The 23,533-nt window shown below is 41.2% G+C and overlaps 2 pseudogenes across 1 annotated transcript in view; one reads left to right on the top strand and one right to left on the bottom strand.

The window, feature by feature from the left end:
- The window catches only part of LOC146380819 (uncharacterized), a 28,113-nt pseudogene extending 7,276 nt beyond the window's left edge, over positions 1-20,837 (bottom strand). The window contains exons 1-3 of the transcript XR_014801332.1: positions 20,278-20,837; positions 17,825-17,965; positions 16,147-16,558 (exon numbers count right to left, since the gene is read on the bottom strand). The product of XR_014801332.1 is annotated as an uncharacterized LOC146380819 (transcript). The remainder of the gene's footprint in view (positions 1-16,146; positions 16,559-17,824; positions 17,966-20,277) is intronic.
- On the top strand, positions 201-2,433 carry LOC146380820 (uncharacterized; annotated as a pseudogene).
- Positions 20,838-23,533: the final 2,696 nt, after the last annotated feature.

Raw genomic sequence — 23,533 nt, 5'->3', positions numbered from 1 at the left:
AAAAATTTGCATTTCCTATGAAAATGCTGTGTGGATGCCTCAACGGTGAAGCTGTCTGCAGCTGAAAAAGATTAAAAAAAAAAAAAAACAGTTGCAAAAAGTTGTATGGTGGTGAAGAAACTGAAAATTCTGCTATAAAAAAGGTGCAGAAGCAGAAATTTTTGCTGAAAAGTAGTGAAAAGCAAAAAATTCTACTGAAAATGGGTAAAGAAGCTGAAATTTATACTAAAAAGAGGTGAAAAGAAATGTTGCCAGGAGCAGGATTCGAACCTGGCCCTTCTGATCTCAAGGCTGCTACTCATCTCACTGAGCCAAACTCATTCTCACAAAAAAAGAGGTGGAGAGACTGACAATTCTTCTGAAATTAGCGGAAGTTGTTGAAAGTTGTACTGATAAGAGGAGAAAAGGCTAAAAATTCTGCAGAAAAGAGGTGAATCAGCAGAATTTCTGCTGAAAAAAGGTATAGAAGCAGAAAATTCTGCTTAAAAGAGGTTTCTGCTGAAAACACCTGAAAAAGATGGGATTTGTGCTGAAAAGGGGTGAAAAAACTCACACTTCTGCTGAAAAGGGGTGAAGGAAAAGGTGTTGGGGTGTTGATAAGAGTTAAATAAGTTGAATTGATAACTGAAAAAATTGTTGCCTTAAGCGGGATTTGAACCCGGGCCTCCCAGTCTGAGAACGGCTGCTCATCTCACTGAGCTAAAACACAGCTCATCCTGGCAAGCAAAATCAGTCACCCCATGGATAATGTGGAAGAAATGGGCAAAAAATATTGCATAAAAATTCAATATCTCAAAAAGTATAGGAGTGCGGAGCACCAAAAGTCATAGCAGAAAAGAGCAGAAAGAGCAGAATTTAAGATTCGAACGGTGTAAATAGCACAAAAACTGAGGGAGTAGTTAAGCGGCGAAAAACGTACGGGAGCAACCAGAATAATAAAGAATAAAGAGAAACAGGAACTCAATAGTGTGGCATCCACACAATAAGAGTAATACTAAAACTAACTAGCTGCCGCCATGGTTGGAAACTGAGCTGGGCCGCGCTATGAATTCTGGGACACAGCTTCTACTTCTTCGGGGTTTAACGGCAGTTGGGATCCTTGTACATGCAGTGCTGCCATCTTCTGTTTCAGTCCGTTATTACACTCTTAAATCCTACTACTTATTCCTGCGTCTTTTGGGATCTTGCAAAACTTCAAACAACGCGTCGACTATTAAATTAGTCGTCGCCGATTTTGATAGTCGACGTAATCGTGACTAGTCGACTAATCGTGGCAGCCCTACTGTGCTGTGGGCTCCCTTGTGTCACCTATTGTAGCCAACCTTTACATGGAGGAAGCGGAAAGAAAGGCTCTTGGCTCTTTTGAAGGGAGAGTAGCTAGCCACTGGTACAGATATGTAGACGACCCCTGGGCCAAAATAACAACCCAAGAAGTAGAAGCTTTCACTGTTCACATCAACTCAACTCAGTGGATACAAAGCAGATGAAGGAAGACACAAAGATAATAGTTTGCTGTTTATGAACTGTGCCATGTGCACTGAATAGAATGGAAACCTCAACATTGAAGTTTACCGGAGGCCCACCCACACGGATCAGTACCTTCTTTTTGACTCCCATCACCCTCTGGAACACAAAGTAATCAGGACCCTAACACCACCGAGCAGAAAATGTTCCCTCTAAGCCTGAAGGGAAAAAAAAGTAACACACACACGTATATGAAGCTCTTAAAAATGCGGTTATCCTAATTGGGCAAAGATGCACCGAAAACAAGATCAGACACCAGCGAGGGAGGATAAGAAAGACAGACGCAAAAACATTGTCATCCCATATGTAGCCGGTGTATCAGAGAAACTCAGGAGGGTTTTCTCCAAGCATGACATCCCAGTGTATTTCAGACCCAGCAACACACTCAGACAGAAACTGGTTCACCCGAAAGACAAAACTCCAAAACACAGACTTAACAATGTGGTGTATGCTGTACAGTGCAGCGAGGAATGCCCAGACCTCTACATCGGAGAGACCAAACAGCCACTTCACAAGCGCATGGCACAACATAGAAGAGCCACCTCCACAGGACAAGACTCAGCAGTCCATCTGCATCTTAAGGCCAAAGGTCACTCTTTCAAGGATGCCAATGTTCACATTTTGGACAGAGAGGACAGATGGTTTGAAAGAGGAGTGAAAGAAGCCATCTATGTCCACTGTGAGCGACCATCTTTGAACAGAGGCGGTGGTTTCCGACACCAACTCTCTGCCATCTATAATCCAGTTTTGAGATCCCTCCCCAGACGCCTTAACGCCCACTCACATCCTGGGCCATCCGACCTCAGGAATTCGCATAATAAGGTGGGGCCAGGTTTCACAATGAGCTCACCCGAAACCCTGGCTGATTGTGACCCACACCCGTTTTCACACCTTGGCTCATGTGATTAGGTAGAGGATCATCAGGGGATCCATTGCCCCTCTCGGTGGGTTACTCCCACAGGGCTTAAATCTGTGACTCTCCACCATTTGACCCTAGAACTGAAGAAGCTTCTCGGATGAGAGGTGAAACATCTTCAAGTAACTTAAAGAAGTCCAGACGCTTTTCTTTCCAAGCTCCTTAGACTGTTACAATGGCAGTTGGAATGAAAATGACATAACTTAAGAAATATTGATCACTGGAGAAAATCTTTTACTTCATGAAAAATTGTGAGTTCAACTGATGATATTGTTCTTGCAATGTATGCTGATAAAATATCATCTTTGTATTTTCTTGTAACTTTTGTGTTTTTTGTTTGTGAATGTAGATCCTGTATGGAGGAGCCCAGGATGGAAAAGATAAAGCTGCTGTTAACAACCAGCTGTGCACACAGTTTCAATAACAGTGTAACTGTGATATTTTTCTCACCTCCTGTGTTGAAGTCATTGTTTCCTCTGTAGTGGCTGAGCTGAGTCCAAATGGCTGAAACTGTTCCTCTGCTGCTCCACCAGACTCTTCTCCTCCTGTGACTCAGCTGGGACACAAAAAGTATAGATATGTATTTTATCCCTGACAAGAAGAGGCAGAGCAAATAAACATTACTACACTCAGTGACAACAATACCTATGAACAGGGGTCGGCAACCCCGGGCACGCGTGTCACAGCTGGTACACGAAGGGTTAACTGATGGCACAACCATAGCTGGACTGACCATCGGGCATACCTGGCATTGGCCCGGTGGGCCGATGGTGATTTTTCGTTTTTAATGGGCCGATGATTGTGGGTTTTTCTGTTTTTTTGAACAGTATAAACAATGAGAGGTGGTGGATTGGCCAGATGCTGGCCGGTGTGTAAAAATAACTCAGTTTGTTTGGTGGTGGCAATTGCGGAGCTTCCACAGAAGCCAGCAGGTGGATGAGGGAAAGGGGAGGCAGGAGGATAAGAGACCCGAGGCGGCCGCCGGTCCAAGTGTCAGGTGAACTGAACTTCAGGTAAGAAGTTATGACCTGCAGTCTATCTGGGTCAGATATAAACCAAGTTTAGGTGGAGTTTATTTTCGTTGTGCTTTTTACAGTCAGTTACAATAACTCGTACTGCGTGCTAGCTAGCATGACAGAGTTTCTATACAGCTGGGTGGGTGCTATGATGTTACTGATAGTGAAGTTTATTTTGTTCATAAGGTTAGTTAGTAGAGTTGCCGACCGTCCCATAAAAATGGAGTCGTCTTGTATTCAGAGAAAATATTATGGGTTTCATATTGAGGTGGAAAGGAACACAGTTTGTCCCGGACTTCAGCTACAATGAAAAAGACACAAAGCTGCAGTTATTCTGTCGTTACGCTGCACAGCTGCCTCTTCTTCTCTCATTCTCTCTCCCTCCCTCTCCTGCTGCTACTTCAATCATGAAACTGATCAATGATCAGCTGATCGTCTCTCATGTTTGTTTATCGCCCACTTTGCGCCAGAAAGAAGAAACCAGTGGATGTCGCACAAAACAACAGCAGCACTTTTAAGCTTGATCAGCTGGTGTTCGAATTTATTCAATATTACTTTCTAGCATCAGCTGATGTTTGCTGGAGCCACAGCTGTAAAGCTGCTGCTCATGATATCGGTTTGGATATGTGGTGAGAGGGAAACATGCAGATGAAACCAGGAGATGTCCTTACTGAATCATCAGAGCTGAACAGGTGATGGAGAAACAGGTTTACCTTTTAGGTGACATGAATGAGTTGAAGTTATGAACTGTTTCTGAGAGACAAATAACACCAGGATCCTTTTCTATGTAGCTGACAGCTGATAACTGTGCAGGGGCGGGTCTAGCAAAGTTTTGCCAGGGGGGCAGGTAGGGCATTAATAGGGAGAGGGGGGCACAAAGAAATACTTTCTTATTCTCATTTAAAATGTCTCGCTGTTATTAAATAATTATCTGAAGCTTACAACCAAAGTTTTCATCTGATGTAAAATGTATAGAAATCATACATATACCAACAAGACTGTACATCACTGTCACAACAGCGTTTGTTTTCATTCAAAGGCTTTATGGCTTTAATACCTGGTGGGCCGGTCTCTAGTCAAAATGCCCGGAGCGATTTTTGTCCCAGTCCAGCCCTGGGCACGACACGCAGTGAAATTATCTGAGAAGGTGTATTAAAAAAAATAAATGGCCGGGCCAGCGGTGCACATCGCAAATTAGCTCGCGTAGAAACATTAGTTTTGCCGCTTCTTAATGACGGTATCTTAGCTAACAACCCCAACTACCAGATTCAACTTGCAATTGGCTAAATATAACTTAGCCTACCGGTGAGAAGGACGTTGCTAGCTGGCAATTTTTTCAAGCTCTGTTGAAATTTCCACATTCCAACACTTCAAATGCTTCAGCAGCTGTCCGCTCGGCACAGCATCAGCACCACGGAAATACACGGATACATCTGAAGACTCGAGACAGAATTCGCAATGCGTTTTCAAGCCTTTTAAGCATATGGACCAATGCTTTCTTTTCTGATCAAACCACAAAGCTTTAATGAGCAGCTGGATTTGTCTCGCATTAACTGTCTGAGTTAATGCGACATCGAAATGCAGCTGATTGAACTGAAAAGCTCGACTCTGTGGGGGTCAAAGTTTGCAGAACTACAGACGCAGCTGGAATCCACAGCTGTGCGTGTTCATGGAGCTTGCATTTTCACCTGCTGGACGTCACAAGTTGCAATGGTCTGAAGACAGTTAAGAGGCCTTATTGACAGTATTTGGCTCTACATATCTGTGTGAGCAGGTTTTCTCTCACATCAGTGTCCTCAGGTAGCCGTCTGAATGCTGGACACTCAGAGACCTGTGTCTCTGAGTCGGAGACCAGAGATAGGGCTGTGCGATATGACCAAAATCTTATATCCCGATATAAGAATTCTATCGTCCCAATAATGATATAAATCACAAAAATGTAACATTTTCTGTAAATTCTGTGAATCTCGGGCAGCTCGACTTGTGGGAAGTGTTTCCAGCTGCATGTCATGTAGCTGGAGTCGAGTGTTTTAACCGATGCATGAAACGATACATTTTTAGACTTAAGTTGTAACAGCCGCCGTTTTCTTTGTGAGTATTTATTATATGGCGTGCTGCGGGGAAAAGCCTGTTCTAACGTTAGGGCTGCTACAAACTATTATTTCGATAGTCGACTAGTCACCGATTATTTTTGCGATTAGTCGACTAATCAGATCATCATCCATTGGACGTAAAACGTACAGCTTATTGCACCAGCATGCATCTGCTCATATATAACTATCATTAGCTTACAGCTTTAAATGTTTAAGGTATGTGCTAACTAAAAATAAAGACAAGATGATAGTTTATTAAATTTTAATGACATTTTCAGATTGTTTCGGTGAAGTTTAATAAACTCCTTGCTATCTAAAATATAACAGGACGCCTGAGTATATTCTCGAGCATCTCACACTTCTGATAATCAGCTGTCTGCTTGACGTTTATTCAGCCGTGTAAAAACTATAACTTGTGACTAGTCACGATTACGTCGACTATCAAAACCGTCGACGACTAATTTAATATTCGATGCGTCGTTTGAAGCTTTGTAAGAGCCCAAAAGATGCAGGAATAAGTAGTAGGATTTAAGAGTGTAATAACGGACTGAAACAGAAGATGGCAGCACTGCATGTAAAAGGATGCCAGCTGTCGCTAAACCCCGAAGAAGAAGCTGTGTCGCAGAATTCATAGCGCAGCCCAGCTCAGTTTCCAACAACGGCGGCAGCTAGTTAGTTTTAATATTACTCTTATTAATCTTTCTGGGTCACAAAATAAACGTTTAACATGTTTTCAGGCGAGAATGTAGCTGTGTAAACCTCAAATATCTGCTCAGTTTATCAAGACACCACATATTTTCAAAAGCGTCCCGACGTTTTCGGAGACGTCTGTTACACAACAGGTCAATAGCTAGCCCGGGTTCAAGGCTCACTAGAGCCGGTGAGAACACAGGTCTCCCGGCAAATCGTTTTCAAACCCACCGCCGTCTTTCGCTACTCAGGTTAAACATATATAAGTCACTTAGGTAACTCAAAAATTTTATTGTTTGGCTTTTTTCAGTATTTTATTTGTTCCTGAGTAAATCGGTTTGGCTGAGATTAAAGTTATAGTTTTTACACAGCTGAATAAACGTAAATAATAATAATGGATTGGATTTTCTAGGCACCCAAAGTGCTTTACAACTCCACTATTCATTCACTCTCACACACTGGTGGAGGCAGCTACGGCTGTAGCCACAGCCGCCCTGGGGTAGACTGACAGAAGCGAGTCTGCCATATCGCGCAATAGGCCCCTCTACTGGCCATCACCAGTAGGCGGTAGGACAGACAGCCCGGGGATCGAACCGGCGACCTTCCGGTTACAGATACGCTTCCCAACCCCCTGAGCCACAGTCACTCCAAAAAGCAGACAACTGAAGATACTCTGGTGTCCTGTTATATTTTAGATAGCAAGGAACAGACGGCTGAGTTTATTAAAATTCACTGAAACAACCTGCAAATTTCATTTAAATTCAATAAACGATCATCTTGTCTTTATTTTTAGTTAGCACATATCTTAAACACTTAAAGCTGTAAGCTAATGATAGCTATATAAGAGCAGATGCATGCTGGTGCAATAAGCTGTACGTTGTACGTCCAATGGATGCATGATCTGATTAGTCGACTAATCGCAAAAATAATTGGTGACTAGTCGACTATCAAAATAATTGTTTGCGGCAGCCCTAATAAACATATATAAGTAAAACTACGTGTTTTTTTACATGAGTAATTCATTTTGTGCATTATTTTATATTGTTGTTAATAATAATTTATTAAAGCAACAAAACAAAATGAAGAGCCGGTTGGGAGCCAAAAGAGCTGGATCTTTGTAGTGAGTCGAGCTGAAAGAGCCGGTTCTCTAAAAAGAGTGGGAATTCCCATCACTAGTAGGTGCGCAAATACTTTTCAACCGTGGATGTAGTGACCGCGGTAATGAAGCTGCAGATGTTTGGTGCATGCAGAAAAAAAAGCTGCAGGGCTGCTGAAAAGATTTTTCTGTTCCAGCTTTCTGTGAGCAAACGCTCAACTTCTCCCAGCAAGCTGAGCTAATGATTAGTTGGTGTTTTTCTCCAAACACTCTCTCACTCTTCTCTCAACGTGTTCACAATAAACTGTGAACAGACACCGAGGAGAGCAGCAGAAGACCTCATTCAGGAGCTAAACTCAACATGAACTGAACTCACAGTAAAGTTAGCTCGGTGCTTACCTTTAGATGAGCCCACAAACCGAGAGAAACTCCGTGATGAAGCTGGAACTCTTTCCAAACCCCGGAAGCAGATCAGGGAGCAGAGACCCACGTGGTTCACGCTGATCTCAGCTACGATCCAGGAGACAAGGGTGGGCAGATCGATGCAGATATCGATCAGGACGTTGGTAGTGGTATATGATCGATACTTTAGTTTGTTTCTCTCCTCTAAGTTCACTACTTTACTCCCGCTTAATGAAAAGGCAGCTTTCTCTGCTCGACTCCTCTCCTGCACACACGTTGCTCGGATCCATTGTCCTTGTCAGTCAGGCACGTGACCGCATTGACTAACTACGTTTGGGCGACAGACCACGTGACTTTCGCGCATTGCATGCCGGGTACGAGTGGCAACAAAATCAAAACACTGCATCAAGCGCTAGTATTTCCAGCACCGGTAATCATTAATTCTGCGGTTTTAATCCATACTTGCATTTTATTTGCCCCAAAAACAGTGATGTTCAAAACGACGGAGAACACGGCAGGTCCGTACAAAGACAGACTTGATGAAAAGGCAAAACAAAGTACGAGGAAAAATCAAAGGAGTGAAAGGGTCAGACCCATACGAGCATACAGAGTGGAGTAAGGACGTTAGCGTGCTGCCCAACTTTCATCACGCACATATTTATTATTATATGGTCCTAAGTTTGAGTTCATACACTCACAAAATGTTTAGTAACTTCAGATCCCTGCAACAAGCCCAGGTCCAGTTTACTTTGGTGATTTGGACTATTCCATTTCACAGCTGTTGTTACATTTTTTCTTTATCTAATGTACAGGCCAACACAATCTATTTATTGTTTCAGGTTGTAGTATTACACAACTTTTTCAGATCTAATAGAAATAAAATGAGTGTTTCATAATTCATTCAATTTATTGTCTTTATTTATAACTGGCATTATTGTTTCATTCTATTATAGAATCTTATAAGAAAGATGCAAAATTGTATTCAATTGTGCTTTATTAGCTGCTTCGGTGAAAAACAAATCAACAATGCAACAAAAAAACAACAACATTGCAAAACAACATACTGGAAAACAGTTATTCATCACTTGATTGCTTCAGTACAACACTTGGGCACATATATGCGGGACGTTTCGTGGCTGTTTTGATCTTGCTCTCTCTCTTAACCGATCAAATCCCGCTGTAGTAGCAGCTTTAAACTCTGTATGACCAGGTTGATAGAGGGCGCCAGTCTCGATCACATTCCAGCATTTTGTAGGCTGGTTTTCCTACAAAACACAACAAACATTAGCCCGCAAAGCCACAGTGAACAAAGCAGCATAGCGCAACCAATTCAATTCAAATAAAGACTTATTTGTAACCACATCAACAATTATGTTATGATAACTACAACAGAAGACTTACCTTTGTGGAAATGCTTGGAGCAGACTAACACGTGAGCTGGAGTGTTCTGGGAAGTTATATTTGGTCTGCAATCCAGGCCATCCGTCGGCTCTTTGTTACTTCGGAAACATGGCTTAAACAATTTCTCTTCCACGATGTAATCCGATAAAAACCGATCACTTTACCCGTCGGCTTCCCGTGGCTGTCATGCGACTGGCTATTGCAGTTAATAATACAACAGTTTCTTGCCATTCTTTGTGTTTCTTTTTATCGCTGTGTGACTGTTTTCATGTGAAAGCCTGCATGCACCAGTACCGCTTGCCACTCGTACCTACAATCTTTTGCAGTTTTACCCCGGAAATGACGTCACATTTTCAATCTAAGTCACTCATTTAGTGCTGAAACTAAAGTTTCAGTCACGACTTGAGTTGGATCTTCAGCATTAGTTCATGTTCACTTCAAAATGTTACTGGTCATCATAGTTGTTACTTCAGTAGGCTGATTACCTATAAACTGAAAGCTCATATTAAAACTATATTAATCCCAATAAAAGATGTTAAATGAATTATTTTAATGGAATGGAATAAATCAAACTTTTAACGTTACGAATACGTTAAGAATAAAGATGTCTGAACATAAAAACACTTTTTGTTTTTCTAGTCAAATCATTCTTATTTATGTAGCACATTTAAAACAGCAGAAGTTGACCCAAAGTGTTTTTCGGACAAACACATTTACGTTCCACGTCTCCAAAGATCACAGTTTCACAACACGTGAAAAACTGTGAAAGCTGCATTTGGTTGTTTTAATCAACAAAACAAACAAAACAACAGTGGAAAGCAAAATTCACACACATCATAAAATGTTGATGAAGCATGGTGATTGTGACAGGGCAGCAAACTTCATAATAACTTCATACTGTCACTGGGTTCAAACTAAAGGAGTGCTCACGAGAAATCATCAGAGTATCAAACTGTGACATTATAAAATGTTCATAAAAGCAACCAAGCACTCTGCAATAAGTTTGATGTGAATCTTTTGTAATGCTTGGAGGAAGCTCTGTGCCAGTTTTGTCAGCATTACAACAGCAAAACTGCTTAGAGAGATTGGAATCAGAGGACAGGCGCAATGGCAGGCTATAAGAGAATTAGCTAACACTGCTGAGAGGACCACTCACTGGCTGTGGCTAAACTTTATTTTATTTATTTCTCACGTGCAAGTTGTCCTGCAGTGAAATGGAGCAGTGGGGAGATAAAGCGTACAGCCCGATCTGGCACGGAGATGTGGGATGCCAGATCAGGCGCCTCCCTTCTGGGTCTGCTCTCTCCTATCTTGTCTCTTTTGTCTTACTTCTCTCTATCACCTTTTCTATCCCTTCAAAGAAGTGAGGCTCCTAAATATCAATAAGGTAAGTAATATCAGTGAATTGATAGAAAAATTGTAGAAAACTAAACAGAAGAAAGTAGAAGAGAAATACCAATTTAATATGTGAGACACTCCTTGGCCTGATCAACCCTGGCAGGGCCTCCCTGGATGAGGGTGTCTAGTCATAATGGCCGAAACACCCAATCAATCCAAGGTCCACTGCTGTCGATGTGTCCCAAAATGTTAATATCATAATCTACATCAGATCTCTAATCCATAAACCTAACCAATGAAAGTAAAAAAAAATGGCAGATTGGCCTGTGATAAAAGACCGAAAAACCCAGTGAAGTTGAGGCACACAATAATGTGTCCCGCTGGTAAAGTTTCTGGGCTGCCTTTCCTCATAGCAGCCATCCATCAAGACTTTCACCATTGGAAAGCAATGCATTATCAGGAATTGGAACAGCTTGTCTTTCCACTGAACCGAATAAGGATTTACTTGTTTTCTGGATGGCATTACCTTGGCCTCCAGCAACACTGTGAGGAACCTTTCAGTAATTCTGACCAGGATATGTCCTTCAATGCACATATTAAACAAATATGTAAGACTGCTTGCCTCCATTTGTGCAACATCTCTAAAATATCCTGTTTGATGCTGAAATACTAGTTCATGCATTTATTACTTTTAGGCTGGACTACTGTAATTCATTATTATCAGGATGTCCTAAAATCCCTGAAAAGCCTTCAGTTAATTCAAAATGCTGCAGCAAGAGTCCTGACAGGGACTAGAAAGAGAGAGCAGATTTCTCCTTTACTATACTCTTCATAAAATAATTTCCAGGCAGATTCCATATCTGGTATGAGATAAATTCTTTTCCAATCAAGGTGAAATGGATCATGAATTCTGCTTTTGACTGTTGCAATGGTCACTAATGTCATCTGCAAACACTGAAGCAGCTGTGTGTTCATGCAGGATGTCTGTGATATTGAAATCAAACAAAGATGGATTTCTGGAAATTTTGAATTCAATCTGATGGGACTGTCAACAATCTCAAAGAAATTTAGTGAGTTACAGTAAGCTGTAAATTAATTTGATAGCACTTATAGCCAATTGCAGTAAATCTCCATAAGAATTAATTAAATTAAGGGACTGGTCAGCTCCAGAAAGCCGGCCACGAACTGGCGGTTGTAACCAGTCAGTTCCAAGAATTGCCTCACCTCTTTCAAGTTAGCAGAAGGGAGTAAACTGCAAGAACTTTGTCTCCCAGTGAAAATAATCTGAGTTTAGCCCCACTGTTGTACAGGCGCTGCTGCCGCTGATGGCCAGATGGGCTGATGATGCAACGCAAAGGCACAAAATCCCGTGGAGGCCTCCTGCACTGCAAACAACAGAGTTTTTCGTGTGTTTGACCTCTGTAATTTCTGCTCACAGAAAACCTCTGGATGTTGCTGAGTCACTGTCATAACCTTCTTTGGTTCAATCGCTGGTCTACTCGCAGCTTCCCACTCATGTTCACCTGCCTCCCTGCCCAACACTGACTTTAACAAACTCACTCCTCAGGATTACCTCTTCTCCACACCCGGACCACCTACTCCTCTGTGCTTTGCCTCCACCTGAATAAAAGTAAGACTGTTTGCAATTTGCTACATACACTTTGGATCAGCTTCCAAAATCCCAGCTTACACCCGTTTCCCTCATTTACAGTGATCGTAAAAATTCCGTCACACCCTTTCGCTCCGTCCCACTCCTCAGGGGTCCTGCACTGGAAGTTACCGTGTGTCACGGTTCTGGGTCTTTCTGACCCAGCTTTTTGAGGTCTTGTGTTTTTATATTATGGTTTATGTTTTGAGTCCTTTGTTGTACTGTTTCTTATTTCCCTAGGTTTCAGTTATGGTTATCATAGGTTTAGTTCTTAGGTTTTGTCTGAGATCAGTCAGTGTGTTTCCTGTTTTACTTTGAAGGTCCGTGTCTCATGTCAGTGTTTCTAGTTTTGCTTCCCTTGTCTCGTCCAGTTCGATTACTCCCAGCTGTGCTCTCCTTCTGTCTCTCATTCCCTCGTTATCCCTCAGCGTATTTAAGCCCTGTGTTTCTCTTTGTCAGTGTCGTAGTCTCCCTCATAGCTGTGTGATTCGCCATGTGTTTTCACATATGACTTATTTGTAGTTTTCCCAGTTTAGTTTTGTTCTTTGTTTCCTTTCCAAGCCTGCAATAAAGCTGTGTTTTGAGTTCACTTTTGTCTCGGTGAGTTTTGCGTTTGGGTCCTTCTCGAAAGATGACACCGTGTGTTGGATTCCCAACCCTCGGCCATGACAGCTCCTCACGGACCACCTCACAGTAGCTGTAGTGATTTTTATTTTTATTTATTTTTTTTTTTTTGAAGACTCTTATTTCTCAGTTTGTGTTTATGTAAATGACTCTCAAAGTGTTGTGTTAAGGGATCACAGTATACTTTAAGTTCATAGTGTTCCATAAGAGTATTTTTAGTGTAGATTCATAGTTTGCTTTGTTACTCTACTTAAGTTTATGGTTAACTTGCTGAGTGCTCCTTGCACGCACTCTGTAATAAAAGTCTTTTTTGCTCTCAGTCCCTGTGTCTCTGAGTGCTGTCTGTATTAGAGTCTATTCCTCTTGTGAATCATGGAATTTAAAGTCTTATTCAGCTGCTCCACCAACCCATCACTCTGAGTGATCAGTGTCAGTAAGTATCTCTTTGGGGATACCAACTCTGGACATGAAATGAAACAGAGCCTATGCCACACTTTTTGCAGAAATCCTGCACAGTGGCACTGCTTCGGGATATTGTGGTGCATAATTGACCAGAACTAATACAAAGCGATATCCATGTGCCCTCTGTGTAATAGCTGGATGAGGTTCATGCATATGCACTCAAACTTTACATCTATTAATGGTAAAAGGGGCGAAGATGCTTTTGGAATTGCTTTCTTTGATTGGTCACTGTAAAACCTGCTCCTTAGAAACATAGCAGTGCTTTGATTTTCTGTTTCAGAGTATCTTCTTGCCACACCGCACCCCAGATATTTTTGTTTCTCAACTTACTCTCCTGTAATCTCACTTCAGGTTTTAACAAGCACACAGTTTGTTTGCACTTTGGAAGGAAAACTCATCCTTTAAGCATCTTAAACACCCCCCCAGCGAACTTCATACTCACAGCAAGTGTTTGAGAAAAATGTAACATTTTATGACCTTTTTGTCCTGGAAGATCGATCCAGTTTTTAATGAGCTGCCTGGTCAGTGTGAGTGGAAAACAGCTAAGTCTCCTCCTCTGATAAACCTCCATCTGTGATACTGAGAACAGTTAAATTAGTTTGAATCTGAAATCATGGCTCAAACTACTTGTTGTGAGACCATTTCTTTATTTTTCACACCCTACAAACTTTGCACAGTTCATCAGATATAACTAATGATTTAACAGTATCAGGATTTCATAACACAAACTTCAAATCAACAAGAAAACAGCTACAGAACATGTGGATCAAAATGAATTCATTAAAAAACAACACGTAGACTTCAAGGATATTGTAAATACACTAAAGTGAAAGGAGCAGCCAAAAGTAGAGGTTTGATAGAATTTGAATGAACTAAAAGGAGTCATCTACTATCTTTAAAACAACCCTGATGTGTGCTGTTTTTAACATTTCTTTGCTGCCATTGTGAATAAGAACGTGCTCTTGGAGCACTGCTCCACCTTCTGGTACAACCTGGTATTACATGGAAGTGCAGCACCAAAACCAGTTTAGCTTGAGATTCTTTTTTCTGGCCATAAAGTCAGAGCAGTTGTTGTTTCAAAGACAGTTGACAGATTTAGTTCATATTGGAAGCTTTAAGGGCAACTGGTGTGAAATTATTTTGAGTTCTGGGAGAAAGGGATCTAAGAACAAGGATTACCACAGTAGAAGATGAAATATGAAAAAGGATTAAAGTGTAACTGAGGTAACACATAAAATGAATACATGAAAAACAAGTACATTTTAAAAACTGAGAAACGTCAAATGAAAGACATTGATGTGTATATGTGTGTATATATATATATATATATATATATATATATATATATATATATATACACATACATACACACACACACATCTCGACAGTTTTGATACAATATTAGTTTGGTAAAAACACATTCCTATAACTTTTATAATACAGTAAAAAGTACAACTACTAATCACTACTATGTCCTAAGGGAACAAAGATTAAAACGGGTCTCAAACTCAGGGCCCGCATATCGACGTGAAGAACTTATTTTTTTTTAATTATTATTAAAAAAAATACATTTAATATGAAGACAATATGAGCAGAGTGTTACAGGCACTGACCTTTAAGAATGTAGCCTCGTGGGTCGTGCAGTCCGTGTTGCAGGGAGAATGTGTGGGACTACCCCTCCTGTTGTGTGTGAGCGGGAAAATGACCATGAGAGTCAATGGTTGGTACAGGTGAGAAACGAAGGAAGATGAAAGAGTGTAAAGTGTAAACCACGACAGCCAAAACGAGTGCCTGACAAGCACATGCTAACAGTCATCTGTACACTGTGTTTGCCCCCTCCAAAACAGTAAAGTTTAGATGATGTTTGCACAGAGCAGATAATGAAGTGAATGTTTTTGCACATTTATTTACAGCTTGGGATCGTTTGTGTGTGGAGTAGGAAGTCTGAAGTTCTTGTCACACTGGTCACAGCTGAAGTTCCCTTCAATGTGTGTAAGTTCATGAACGTTACGATTACCTGAACACGAGAAGCTTATGTCACAGTGTCTGCACTTGTATGGTGTCTCTCCTGTGTGGACGCGTTTATGCACTTTAATGTTATCTGCACTGCAGTAATGAAGGTTGACCCACACTGGTCACACACGTGCTTTTTGACCCCACTATGACAGAGTTCATGATTTTTTAATGCACTTAATGTGGTGAAACCTCTCCCACATTCTTTGCAGTAGCTCATTTTGCCTCCAGGGTGTCTACGTTGATGTCTTATTAGGCTCTCTTGATGACTGAAAGTTTTTCCACAAAGGTCACAGAGAAACTCTTTCCCACCACCACAGTGACGACAGGGTTGAGAACTGGATTCATCTGTGTCGCTCTGCTTCGAAACAAAGACACAAACACAGTGTAGTTCAGGGAATTCCTTCAACATTTTGATCCTGAACGTCGCCTAATCAGACTTGTTACACTCAGGCTAAAATTCAAGAATAAAATATAAATACATACCTCACAGTAACTGCACTTGTAGAGTTATTTTCTGGTGTGGACGTGTTGGTGTTTTTCCAGGTGACGTGGAGACTTAAAAGTCTTATCACACAGGTCACATTTATAAGGTCTTTCTTCAGTGTGGGTAAACATGTGGCGCTGTAACTGTGTGGCTGTTGTAAAGTGTTTCCCACACTGATCACAGCAGTAAACATCATTTCCAGTGTGAATCCGTAGGTGAATATTTCGGCTGCCTGGCTGGCTGAAATTTTTTCCACAAATGTCACAGCTGTACGCTTTAATTCCAGAGTGGGTGAGTTGGTGTCTTTTTAAGCTTATAGCCAGGGTAAAAGACTTTCCACACAAGTCACAACAGTATGCTTTAAATCCACTGTGGATGAGTTGATGTGTTTTTAAGCTTTCAGCCAGGCTAAAAGACTTTCCACACAAGTCACAACAGTGTGCTTTAACTCCACTGTGGATGAGTTGGTGTCTTTTTAAGTTTGCAGCCAGGGTAAAAGACTTTCCACACAACTCACAGCTGTGTGCTTTAACTCCACTGTGGGTAAGTTGATGTGTTTTTAAGTTTCCAGCTAGGTTAAAAGATTTTCCACAAAAGTCACAGCTGTGTGCTTTAACTCCACTGTGGATGACTTGGTGTGTTTTTAAATTTTCAGGCAGGGCAAAAGATGTTCCACACAACTCACAGCTGTGTGCTTTTACTCCACTGTGGATGAGTTTGTGTCTTTTTAAGCTGTCGGCCCGGATAAAATCCTTCCCACACTCATCACAGCTGTAGTTTTTCCGTCCCTTTCTTCTGTGAGGTTTGTCGGCCTCCTGAGAGCGCTGACTTCTCGCTCCATGTTGGTCCTGCAGTGACAGAGATACAAACAGAGGCAGTGAGTGAAATGCAGTCGTGGAACAAACTGAAACCCCATTAGTGGAATCAAAGATGTCAACAAACACATTGTAGGTGTGTTACCACCACCTTCTGGTAATACTATCACATTACAATGATGTGCTACAATGAGAGTTGGAATTAAAATGACATTATTGAAGAAATATTGATCACGGGAAAAAAATCTTTTACTTGATGAAAAATTGTGAGTTCAACTGATGCTATTGTTTCAATGTGTGCTGATTAAATATGATCTTTGTATTTTCTTGTAACTTCTGTGTTTTTTTCCCTCGTAATACCCTTAGGTCCCCTCATCGATTCAGAGATGGTCTTTCCCTTTTCACGTAAATGGCCTCCTTGACTCAAACCAGAGTTCCTCCCTGTCCTGCCTGTAGGTTTAAATAGACTTCAGAGTCCTGACCTGACGAAGCAGCTCTTCTGTGTTGTGCCATCCTCTTAGCCAGAGGTTGTTTTACTCTGTTTGTGTCTGGGGACCCGATCCTTGGGGTGGACCAATTTTTGGAGCAGCGTGTTTTGGGGTTTAAAAGCCACCAAGATGTTTTGAAAAAACTAGTCTCTGCGGTTCCGATACTCCTGACACAAATGGGATCAGAACGAGTTTTTACGTTGTTGTCCTTCTCACCTGGATCGGCTGGAACTTTCTTTAGGTGCCTTCCCAGTTTTGACAAATGTCTAGAATAACCACATTTACTCAGGGGCTTCTTGATGTGATATTCTTCTACTTCCTGGCCGTTGTGTCAGTAGGGATGGTGTTTGCTCTGTGTTCATGCTCCAGTGGATGATGAGAGTCAAACCTTAAATACTGATCCGTATGCGTAGGTTTAGGGTAAACATCAGCTTTTAGATGTCCCCCATTACTGATAGAAATCTCACAGTCTAAGAAGGCTAACCTGCCACTTTTCATATCCTCCCTGGTGAATTTGATGTGTCGGTGCACCGAGTTAATGTGATGCCTGAAATGTGGTACGTGCTGAGTTTGATTTTCACCCAGGTGTCATCCACATACCTGAACCAATGACTTGGTGGTGACGGATCATCTGCAACTGGAATCGCTACATCAAAATGAACAGAGTCAACTTTTGGGGATTTTGTGGTTTCTGTTTATGAAGTACATTCTGTATGTATGGAGGAGCCCAGGATGGAAAAGATAAAGCTGCTGTTAACATCCAGCTGTGCACACAGTTTCAATAACAGTGTAACTGAGATATTTATCTCACCTTTTGTGTTGAAGTCATTGTTTCCTCTGTAGTGGCTGAGATGAGTCCAAATGGCTGAAACTGTTCCTCTGCTGCTCCACCAGACTCTTCTCCTCCTGTTACTCAGCTGGGACACAATAAGTATAGATATGTATTTTATCCCTGACAAGAAGAAGCAGAGCAAATAAACATTACTACACTCAGTGACAACAATACCTATGAAGCTTCAAGGTGAAACCCCAGAAGCAACTACAAAAAGAAAGTCATCAGCTGCCTACAAGAACTTGAAAGGGAAAAAGCCACTGAGCTCCCTGCATACCACCACCTTTACCCGGTGGATGCTGCACCCTGTATATATGAACTTCCATAGATACACAAAGAAGGAGTTCCACTCAGACTCATTGGTAGCAGCATAAACTCAGCCACCTACAACATTTCCAAGCACCTCATCACCATCCTAGCTCCCCTTGTGGGGAACACACCCCATCACATCAAAAACTGCTGACTTCACCAACAAGGTCCACAAACTTACACTTGATCCAGATGAAACCAGAGTGTCCTTTGATGTGGTCTCACTTTTCACTTGTATACCTCCAACCGAGGCAGTGGAGACTGTCAGGAAACAACTACATCAAGACAGCTCTTTACAAACCAGAACCAGCTTCACCCTGATCAGGTCTGCACACTGTTAGACCTCTGCCTTACCACCACATATTTTAAATACAACGAGGGTTTCTACAGACACAAACATGGATGTGCTGGGAGCTCCTCAGTGTGTCCCATTGTAGCCAAACTTTACATGGAGGAAGTGGAAAGAAAGGCTCTTGGCTCGTTAACAGGGACAGTGCCTAACCACACAAGAAGTCCAGTCACTTTCTTTATAAGACGCCTTAACGCCCACTCACATCCTGGGCCATCTGACCTCAGGAAATCACATGATAGGGTGGGGCCAGGTTTCACAATAAGCTCACCCAAAAGCCTGGCTGATTGTGACCCACACCCGTTTTCACACCTTGGCTCATGTGATTAGGTAGAGGATCATCAGGGGGTCCTTTTAGGGTTTAAATCTGAGAATCTCCGCCATCTGACCTTAGAACTGAAGAAGCTTCTCGGGTGAGAGGTGAAATGTCTTCAAGCAACTTAAAGAAGTCCCGACACTTTGCTTTCCAAGTTCCTCAGACTTTCCCAAACCTGTTTTCATCTAACGACTCTGCTTCTGTCTGAAAAACACTCAGAAAGTGAACCAACCACAAACCTAAAGACCTCACTGAACCAACAATGCACACCAACAGCCTGAACAGCTCCTGCTGTGGATTCTACCAACAATGACCTGTTACCCCCCACCCAAGACTTTCAACACCTTCAGCAACGCCCGTGATTATAAAACATGTCCTGGACCTGATCACCACTTCACAGTCTCTGCACCCTCCATGGGTCCTCTCTCCCTACATGAGAGATGTAAATAGACTCTTTAAGAGACAGAACCCCCAAAAAGCAGCTGGACCAGACTCAGAGTCTCCATCGTAAACCACAAGTGGACAAAACTTCTGTTTTCTGTAAACAAAAAATAAAAATAAAGTCCAACATTCAATCCACAACACGATAAAAACATTCTTCTTCTCCCAAATCACCAAGAGCTGCACATTAACCAGCACAATATATTTTTATTCTCCGTGCTTTCAAATACTTAGACTGTTTACTTTCATCTCTGTTTCATTAGTTTTTGTTAACATCTTCCTGTGCATCACTTTACAGCAGCCAGACTCATTAAAATGAGACTTTGTAGGAGTTCACTTCCTCTCATGTGTTCATCCACAGCAACAGGACAATAAAGTTATTGTGACCCTGATACTGCAGCAGATCGCTCTGATTTCCTGTTATCACTTCAAAGAGAAATGAGGCTGTAGAGGTTTGGTGCAGGCAGAAAAACAGCTGCAGGGACAATGAAAAGACTTTTCTGCTCCAACTTTCTGCCAGCAAACGCTCAACTCAACTGTATATACATAACTATTTATACCAATTCCATGTGCAATAACTCAACTGTATATACATAACACTATTTATTACATATTACTTACGGCTTGTATATTGTACATTTTTTATATATATATATATATATATATATATATATATATATATATATATATGTTTTTCCCTATGTTAATACTGTCCATATGTACATAGCGCTGCAGAACTGTACCCCCCCCCCAGCATGTTTACACTGAGTAGGAGATGCTCTGTATCTCATTGTACAACTGTATAGTGACAATAAAGGCATTCTATTCTATTCTATACTTCTCCCAGCATGCTGAGCTAATGATTAGTTGGTGCTTTTCTCCAAACACTCTCTCACTCTTCTCTCAACGTGTTCACAATAAACTGTGAACAGACACAGAGGAGAGCAGCAGAAGACCTCATTCAGGAGCTAAACTCAACATGAACTGAACTCACAGTAAAGTTAGCTCGGTGCTTACCTTTAGATGAGCCCACAAACCGAGAGAAACTCCGTGATGAAGCTGGAACTCTTTCCAAACACAGGAAACAGATCAGGGAGCAGAGACCCACGTGGTTCACGCTGATCGCAGCTACGATCCAGGAGACAAGGGTGGGCAGATCGATGCAGATATCGATCAGGACGTTGGCAGTGGTTTATGATCGATACTTTAGTTTGTTTCTCTCCTCTAAGTTCACTACTTTACTCCCGTTTTATGAAAAAGCAGCTCTCTCTGCTCGACTCCTCTCCTGCACACACACTTTGCTCCGCCCCCTTCTTCCTGCTCTGCCGTGACTTGTTGGTTTCTGGTCACGTGACTTAGTTGCACAGCGTCACTGGCTGTATCACGATTACACACAGACAAAGTTAATCTAAAGACAAGAACTTTAATGAGCCATTATGGAACGCCAGCAGTGCCAAAATGAATTAATTAAATACACCATTAAATAATTAATTAAATGTGGCAATAATTAATTAAAATCGGAAATAATTAATTACATAAATATTTACGACACATGTAATTAATTAATTATTGACACATTTAATTAATTATTGACACATTTAATTAATTAATAACACATTTAAATAATTATTGACAGTTTTAATTAATTAATTATTTAATGATTTATTTATTTAATTCATTTTGGCACTTTAGTCCCCTTCATCTCTCTCCTTGAAATAATTTTATCTGTCAGCCTCACCCATCAAGTGGGCGGGGTTAACGCTGCCCATGCAGCTTCTCTAACATTTGATTGGTTGCCGTGCAAAGTAAGTCAAGACAGGTCGAGCCTAGATAATCGATTGCTTGTGTAGACTTGGGGCAGCCAGGTATCCCAGAATGCATTTCAAATCACAGGTAGCAATGGTGGTGGTGTAGTTTTAAAATACCCCGTTTTTCTGTCACCAACTACACTTTTAATAGTGTTTTAGCCGCGAATGTCGCAACGTAATCTTCACATGTCTGGTCAGGTTGTCAACATAGAACATGTTTGCAAAAGTGCTCATGTCCAATCACCGGCACACAGCTTTGAAACCTCAGCTGAGTTTTAGCTGGACTTAATTCACTCAGGTTTTGTTTGTCGGGTCACGTTTTACTGTTTTATTTACAACTGAGCAAATCGGTTTGGCTGAGGTTAAAGTTACGTTTCATAACTGCATAGTTTTACAGACGTTTAATGGTTCACTGGCACATGTGTTAGACTGAAGCATTCGCTTTTCTTTATCTGGTGTGTTTTGGATTTAACAGTGAATTTTGAGATTAAACTGACTTTTAAAATGTTTTATACAAAGAGGAAAGAGAAGGCGCATTTCCACCGAGAGGAGCAGGGTTTGCAACAGGATGTTCATCATGAAGACTGCAACCTGGACAGAAATATTATATCATCTGTTTTTTAATAGTTATTCAACTGTATTCTAAGCACCAGCTGTCTGTTAGAATTTTTAGAGTTTATTTAAAACTAAAAATAAATGAGGTTAACATATAATTTGTGTGATTTTTTTTGTCTCTTTTTTTGGGATTTTTTTTTTGCTTTGTCGCTCATGTTATGTTTAACTGTCAAAGGCTTGTTACAAACTATGAAACACATCGTGCAGACTTCTGGATGTTAGAAGAAAACTAATACTGCTCATGAATGACACTAAAAGCAGGAAGGTGTCCTTTAAAACTAAACATGTTAATAGGACCTCTCTATTTATATCATAGTTTATGATATAGCACGTGTATTTCAGTAATAGCCTACTGATTTCAGTGTAGTGGTGAACAGTCACACAGCTCACGTGGGCATTATCTGTGATACTCCTTAATTATAATTTATCCAAGTTAACTTCAGTTAACCATTCAGACAGTTCTTTTGCAATGAAAAACATACATTATACATCATAGCTGCTTATGCAGTAGCCATGGTAACCACGGACTCTGAGCGGCTGGATCGACGCAGGTCAGACAACAATTTTACATGTATGATCTTAAAACAGGACACAGCCATTATCCGTCCTGGCCTCATATCAAATGTGAACGCAGACTGAGTCTATGTTTGACGTTTGCTTTATATCTAATCTTCCTCTCAAACATTTAAACAGCAGCGAGTCTGCAGCTGAGGGAACACAAACTCAAATTGTCAGAACAGGTTTGCTCGTTTCTTGCGTGTATTCATTTGGTAATTTATTAAATGTATAACTGTTATTCTAATCTGCTGCTGAGTCTCTTACGCTGATGAAAATGCAGAAAACACAGATCACGGACACCTGTTCAACCAATCACTTTCATTCCACTTTGATCTGCGACAAACTGACGGTTCATCTCTGTTACAGTGTTGCATTAGACTGCTATATTTTTGTGTTCTTTATGCTGTAGATTTTCACGTCTCTGGAATAGGTGGCAGTAATAAGGATGATTTTCTGTAAAATCATATTGATATGACCCGTGACTAGGGATGGGTATCGAAAACCGGTTCTTGTTGAGAACCGGTTCCCACTGTTTCAATTCCTTGGAATCGTTTGCCATTTTTGCAAATGATTCCCTTATCGATTCCAGTCGCCCTGAATGACGTCACCACGTTGTGGAGCGTCATTTAGCTGGCAGGAAACATGGCGGCTCAAATGCTCAAAAGTTTGGTTATACTTTACGAGAACGGATGACAACAGGGCAACTTGCAATACTTGCAAAGTAGATATTTCATTTAAGGGAGGAAACACTACGAATATGCAAAAGCATTTGCTCACAAAACACGCGATGACCTGAAATGAATGTCGTAATTTTAATTCCGCTCCGGACTCGTGAATCTCAACCCAGCAGCAGCGGTAACGTTTGCACGTCCTCTCCCGTTAATGCGGCAGGTAAATAATCAACTAACAGTGCATATTATGTTAGCGCGATCTGCCTTATTACAAAACCTGCCATTACTGTGCATTTAGGTGACCATGATGAGAGAGACAGAGTCTGGCTGGCTCAAATGCTGGCAGTTTTCGCTGCAGTTTACCGGTAGCGTCTCCTTTCAGGCCAGGATAGACGAATGTCACCGAGCAGTGACTAAGTTTGTGGTCAAAGGCTTGCACCTATTTGCCACAGCAGATGCCCCGATTTTCGGTAAGTGAATGTGTTTAATTGTAGGCAGGGACATTACTGGATATTCTTGTGTAATTGCTACAGAATAATTTATGTTATACTTTGTTATTGCTACAGAAGAATATTTATTTTATTATTTTACATTTACTATTTTTTTTTTCCTGGGGACCCT

The sequence above is a fragment of the Perissodus microlepis genome, chromosome 9 (genome assembly GCF_051167445.1).
Source record: "Perissodus microlepis isolate ML-2025 ecotype Zambia chromosome 9, ASM5116744v1, whole genome shotgun sequence".
Classification (NCBI taxonomy): domain Eukaryota; kingdom Metazoa; phylum Chordata; class Actinopteri; order Cichliformes; family Cichlidae; genus Perissodus; species Perissodus microlepis.
The sequence above is the reverse complement of the archived record's forward strand: the minus strand, read 5'-3'. Positions and strand labels throughout refer to the sequence as shown.